Consider the following 7237-nt stretch of genomic DNA (forward strand, 5'->3'; position numbering starts at 1 on the left):
CAAGCAACAAAACATCGAGACGAGAGTCTTGCAGATATTCATTTACAGACGTTGACTTGTTTGCTAGTGAACGGCAGTTCATGAAGGAGCATTGTAAAGTTTTTTGATGTTGAGGGGTGGATGATGGTTGCAGTGCAGTTGAGCGAAGGTTGATTAGAATGAGGTTATTGATGTCAGCACGACGGTGTGAACGATAAATTTCATTTTGCATTGATTTGTCCGTTGTACAAGGACATCAGGGTTACTTACATTACCATACCATTTAGAGCAATTCCAAATGAAATAACTTTTGAAAATCTTTCATCACGAGATGAACATGTAATTTCTCAGTTGTCTTAATTTACGAAAATTAAAGCCTTGCGGCGAACAGTTCTGGTAAAGTCTTCATAATTGCCTGGTAAGTTTACCACAACAAGTTGTGGTAAACTTACGCATAGCTTGAGATTTTCGCATGTTGATGGATTTTGCGGCGCACATATTGTGGTATGCTTACCACGACACTCATGCATGTCCTGGTATGTTTGCCACAAAAGTTAAGGCTTTGCTGAATTTTTTGCGGTATACTTGCCACAAACAGGATTTACGGTATACATACCGCTATTGAAGCTGACCCCACGGGTAGCGCCCCCCCCCCAGTAGCATACCCCTACCCTTCACACTTTGCCACGACCACTCACACTCTAGCAATTCATTCTTGTGCTCATGTAAGTTTTCAGAATGTAGCCACAGGTACAAACACGCACACACATTCACAAACAAAAGAAATCTTACCAGGTTTTTCATTGAATTCCTACCTTACATTTATTGCAGATGGAAATGCTAACAAAGACACAAAAAAAAAAGAAATCAGAGGTTCATCAACAGTTCTTTCACAGGATATCTCCCTCAGTCCATGGCATCTTCATAACAAAGTGTTGGCATATGCAACCATATATTAGGAACAGTTACTTTTGATCCAGTTGATTGTCAGTGTCTTGGTTTACTTTCCGTGGACTACAAAAGGGCTAAAACAAAAAAAGAAAAACAAGAAAAGAAACATCAATGTAATCACATATACTAGCACAGTACAGTAGACAAAATGCCAAGAGAACAATCTGCTAGTCAGTATGTAATTGCAACTGCCTTGACATACCTTTCACAATTAGTCTTGCACATATCATGAAATGGAGTCCAGGTCACTAAGATATTTCAAATGGTACTTACACTTATGTAGTTGCAGGCCTTGGCAATTTTGGTTACTCTTTTGGGACCAATGTGGGTTTATGAGATTGGTGATGTAAAGTTGTCATCAGCATTGCTTTTTCTCAGCATCCGTTGCCACAAAGACATGTCGTCACTTCCAGCTACAAATAAGAAAATGCAATGGAATAAAAAGGAATGTAAAGGAAAAAGTCCCAGCGATTATGTTTGGTGATTTTGACTACATGTGACATGAAAACTAGTTTACTACTGTATCTGTGAATCTAAATTACTTTTAGATGGGGGAGGACAACACTATCAGTGACCCACAGCTACAGAAAGATGCATGTTTTGTGTTGTAAGATTTCATGTAGAACTTCAATGAAATATCGTAAATCAATCATTTCGCCTTACAATATGCCAGCAAAATATTTACGGGTAACGTTGAACAAATGTCAAAATACATTAATGAAGACTTCAAAAGAAACTTAAGTGTCAAAGACAGAGACGTCCAGCATCGTCCAGCATGATCTTATAAATAGACGTATACTAAATTTCATGACATCAAACACATGTACAAACAATACTAGGTCACTGGTCAGAGTTTAAGAACTTAATTCTTATCCAACAATTCCTATATGTATTGTTTTTTCATTGTTTTATATCGTACATCGAGGGAAATTTGTATACATATAAGCAAAAGTTTCACCCTGGCCACAGTCCCCGAGAGACTGTGCCCTCGCCAAAGCAAGAGAGTGTCTCGAAGTATGTATTCCTCAGACATAGACACTATCAATACATGTTATCGGCATGAACAGATGAAGGCCACTGCTTTGTAATTGTATACACTGTTCACTCAACGTTCAACCTCGGGAGTTATTCAGACAATTGGACAGTGTTACTCGAGAATTGCACAGAACAAAAACAGATAAAATTCGTCGTTACGTTGCAGAGAAGGATAATCGAAAATTTACTTACCGAAATTCAAACGATCGCCTTGATCCTCAGGGTGTTACTAGTATATTATAAATGGTGACCATTGTTCAAAGCCGATCTCCACACGCTGATCGTGACGACGGTGACATGAAAATTAACGCGTCGTCAACATTGCATATAGCGATAGGTTTTATACATATAGCTAGCGTATATGAAGCTGTCACGGCGATGTCCGACGGCAAATTTCAGTGAAATTTTGTCAAAAATCGAGTGAAAAAACAGCGACAATTCACTCAGCAATTCAAAAGGGTCGTAACTGCCGTTCTGATATCAGATTTGCCGCTGAGATTTGACCTGTGACACCCCAATCTGACCAATCACAACGAAGTCTTCACATGATCTATGATGTCATCAGGCGTGATACTATTACTTCCGGTACAAAGTCCTCGCAATCGCGATCGCTGTACGCGTACGTAACATCATAGCATGATGTAGACTGTAGTGGAAGTTTTTTTAAAAGTAATTCATTGAAAAGTAATTCATTGAAAAGTTGCAGCTTTCGACGGACTATCCAAGCAAAAGTATATTGAGAGCACCAGTGGCTATGACCCGACATAGCCCCACACTATGTACTGCTAGCAGTTAGCACAGCAGTGGCGCCGCGGGCTAACCGTGTAAACTATTCATAGGCACTGCCTTCCCAGAGATACGGACTTCAGTTTCGATGAAAACTGTGTTCTATACGACAGGCATAAGATACAAATAATCCAACATACCAGTTCAACAATTTCTTAGATTTTTGTTCGGGCGCGTTTCTCTGGAGGCACGTACGTACGTGTACACGTCCATCGGCAGGCTGAGATGTCAATCATTTGTTAAGTGGATGGCAATACGACTAATAATTCCCTTGTCTTTCTATTAAGTCGGTGATTAACTATACTGATAATATGATGGCTTCGGAAAATAATTGCCGAAAGACACAAATAGAATGAGTGTTTTCTCCGACCGCGGTGACTGACATGCCTGTCGGCTCATTATTACGCAAACTGTAGCAAAGTTCTTTTCCTTCGTGGATTACGGCCGATTTTCGAGAGATTTTCGTTGCTGCCATGATTCGTGCAGATCATTGGCTCAAAACGTTTCCCGATGGACAGGGGAAAATGGTTTCATGGGATTTTTTGTGGCTGCCTACAGTGTAGGCCCAAGTATGAAACTACATTGTTATCAATAGAATACCCGTCTTATATCAACTTCGTCACTTTTCTCGCCTCGATCACACAATATTATTAGGCCTAGCTGCTAAATAGCTCAAATTAAGCTATTTTGGCAATCCAGCGATCCCGCACCTTTATGTGCTATTGATGATGTAATCTGCATTCGTAAAATCTTGTCACTTTGTATAGAAGTATCATTTGGAGAGTCAGGTACTTTTGTATGTGAATTTCCTAATTTCTTGGAAACTGACTAATAAGATTTGTCTTACACATGTGTATACACATTTTAACATCCCCAGTTTTGAAAAATCAATAAATATACTATTTTGTTATTAAATTAGAGTGCAAACATGTATATTCTTTATTCATGCATATGATATACATCTGCAGAAGCCAGGTAGGCACACATGTTCATAGATGTCATTTGGTTGCACAAGTTAACTTTGCCCTGTAACCGTGCAGCCTTGAATTCTTAGGCCATTCTGTACAGTGCTGTGACCATTGTATTTACGTAAGGCTTTCATGGCAAACATACCACAAAGCAATCTGCAACTTTGTTTACTTTAGTTTTGTGGTAGACATACAAAGAGAAAGATGCTAATCACCACAAGTGCACCACTAGTGGTGACTATCGGCGCAGGATGAATGGAGTGTTGTGGCAAGCAAACTTGTGCGTGGTATGCTTACCCAGAGCTTGCAGTATGTTTACCGCAAAAAATCTCTTTCGTACGGGTTTATATTTGATAAACGCAGCTAAAAGACGCGAAGAGTTACCACCTTTTACAAGGAGCTAGCATTGGTTTAAGTTTGGATTTTCCGAGCGTACATAGCTATTTGTAAATGTTTATTATCACGGACCATCTCATTATTGTATGTTCTCTGTAAAAAAATGTGCGATGGGCCGAGGCCTTGTATTGAATAAAGATGCATGACAATACTACCGATGGCGGCTAACACTGATTATAAGTCGATTGTTAAACCCGGTTTCGTTGAGGAGAGGGATGGATGTTGCTCGAATGCTGTGATTTGTGTAGCACTGACTCAGATTTGCAGCTGTTGTAATGGTTGACATCATCGTACACAGGGTATTCTTGTCAATCGCATGACCTTTGGTACTGCATAACTGAAGTCTTTAATGAGAGGGTGAACAAGCATAATATTCGTGGTGTGCTTGATAGGGATTTGTTTCCCAATAAAACTCATTTTATAGACATAATACGGTTTGAATAATATCCAAGGAAATGCGTGAACTCGGTTCACTGTATTTTGAATACGGGGCCTGTATCACATCGTGACCAGGTTAAACTACGTCATGATGTTGTTCAGGTACAAGTACTTCTGACTTGCCGGTGTGTAGGCAACTCGAACTTATTACACACTGTAGTGCAAAAAACAGCTTGAAGTATGTTGGGAGAAAACAGGTATGTTTTATTGATAAACGAGTAAAATGTAATAAAAATAATATAAACTAAGGAAACTCATTGGTTAGTATTTTAACGAAACAATATGACGTCACGTTAATGGAAATAAGAATTGCAAAATAACAAAAATACATCTTTAGTAATAACTTTGTAAATTTGTAATAAATGAGGCAGTTGGGGGGACTTTTACTGTAGAGCTATGGCTGAGTTAGTGTAATTGTTCAGACAAAGACAGGAAGTAGGCAGTTGAAGGCACTGCCAGCAATCCCTCCTACAGGAAACAGAGGCTGCTTTAGTGTGGCCCATACTGGGATTTCTTAATGTTATCAGTGCTAAGTTAGTTACAGATTGTGAAATGCTATCCTCTCTTGGGGTGGGGGAGGGGTAATTATGACATCTGGAATTATCCTGGATCCAAAACATGAGGGGATTGACCGGCACAAACCATGTAGGTAGGCTAATCCCCTGAGAGCGGAAAAATTCCGCATTACCGAATTAACGGCTTATGACTCCCCAGAGAGTAAATAAACTACCGATCAAGTAGAACAAAAGATCACAATGTTTATGAATATGACATCACCCGTGATATTTGTAGAGCAATCACCGATTGACAGTCAGTTCACACCTCAAGTAAGGTATCTTTTCATATGGAAATGATTTCGAACCTACAGCGTTTGTGCCGGGGAATCTTGGCATGATTTCCTGTTTCCTCTTGCGTCTTACATGGAAAAGTTGCAAAAATCGGTCTGCAATGGAAAAAGTAGCCTCTACTTTTTCTTGATCAAATTTTACAACAACTTGATACCACATATGATAAAATTATGTTCACAGCCTTCAACACTGTCTCACAACATATCCTGGGTTGTTAAAGGTCATTTAAGGTCACAGGCTGAGAAAATTACCTAAATACACAAATTTGGGGGTTTTACAACACTTTGAGCAGAAGATTTATCTAATAACATCCCTCTGGACTTTTATACCGAATTACAAAGCTATCAGACAAGTAATTTTTAGCACACATGGCTGATTGTTGCAGCCGTTTCTGTCTATCTGTTTGCCAAATATGTCAAAAACGGCTTATAAGACAAGAATCAAATTTGGTAGATAGATTAAGTTTGCAAATGGCAAGAGGTGATTAGTTTTTGATGGGTGTAGCTTGCCTACTTTTTGCTCATTGCATAAGTAATGATTTTAGCAAAATGGATTGAGTAGAACCGCACACAATTTGATGAGATTTGCTACAAATATTGATCACACCAGGATATATCAGCCGTAAACGGTATTAAAGGCGGAGCCTCCCTTTAAAAGGATGCGAAGCTATGGCGGCGTTCATTGTGTAAGTTGACACCAAGTAGGCAACACGCGGGCACACGCTCCAGAAAATGCCACTTTTTAGTTTTCCACGGCCGCAAAAACGCATACAGACTGCCAAGCGGTCAGCGCGAAGTTGCTGCCGATCGAACTCTGTGGTTATATTCAAAGTCTAATGTGACTGAAAGACAATTTTTTAGGAAATTCTAGCGTTTGTGGTGGGGAATCAATGACCGTTGGCAATTTGAACCGACTGTCAATCAAACGCTTGTATAAACTCTGTTTGCAGGATTAGCAAAAAGTGACAAAAGGTTGAGATCAGTGTGTGTAATTAATGTTATAGAAATCAAACATCATACAGGCCAAGTCTTTGACTTGGAGGAGAACTCCACTAATGCGAGAACCTGGGATTGAAAAGTGTGGCTTTAAGGGATAACATGAAAGATTATAGATAATTTGCATATTTAATGAACTTTCCTAATTAGGGATAGATATATGAATTGACTCGATCAAAGTTGACGAAAAATGATTGTCGAGTTTCCCTGCATCCGCTTACATTTAATTTGCATGTGGAGATATTCATTTAGTATTTGTTTTAAGTTAAACCAGTGAACATGAGAGACACAACGTAGAATGGGTTCTGGTGGTGGGTTCGAGTAAATGAGACTTACATCGTCATCATATTCGTCCACTTTTCCCTCTCTGCCTCCTCCTCCCCCGCCCTCCACCTCTGTCTGTCTTGTTTGATCGATCGAAGAGAATGCTTTCTATGAAACCTATGTTTGTCGTCTCACAGATACTGTTTTAGAAATGGTGTCAAGGACTTTATTGATTTCGTTTACTCAGAGATAGTCTATCTCTTTGGACTAGGAGAGAAAATTTTGAGAAAGATGCTTTGTTTGACGAATTTCGGTACACGGTTATGTCTTTTGTACATTGTTACACCCAGTATTTCACTATGTAGCAGAGTAAAAGAGTAAGAGTGTGTCTGGTAAATATTCTCTTCCCTCCATCAGGGCAATTCCTGCTTATATTGTTGATATTAAAATACACGAATTATACTACCGAAACACCAGCTGTTGAGCGATTTGTTTGATTTTTACATTTACTAAATGTTTTCGTCAAGCGTTTTGATCCAGGCATACTGTAACTAGGTGTGATGGCATGAGACTTTGG

The 7237-nt window shown here is 39.3% G+C and overlaps 1 long non-coding RNA gene across 1 annotated transcript; it reads right to left on the reverse strand.

The window, feature by feature from the left end:
• Positions 1–785: 785 nt before the first annotated feature.
• On the reverse strand, positions 786–2298 carry LOC139115044 (uncharacterized). Its single transcript, XR_011548025.1, has 3 exons — positions 2158–2298; positions 1204–1343; positions 786–1004 (listed from the first exon to the last, which is right to left on the reverse strand). It is a non-coding gene; the product is annotated as an uncharacterized lncRNA (long non-coding RNA).
• Positions 2299–7237: the final 4939 nt, after the last annotated feature.

This window comes from Ptychodera flava, chromosome 16 (assembly GCF_041260155.1).
Source record: "Ptychodera flava strain L36383 chromosome 16, AS_Pfla_20210202, whole genome shotgun sequence".
NCBI classification, from domain to species: Eukaryota; Metazoa; Hemichordata; class Enteropneusta; family Ptychoderidae; genus Ptychodera; species Ptychodera flava.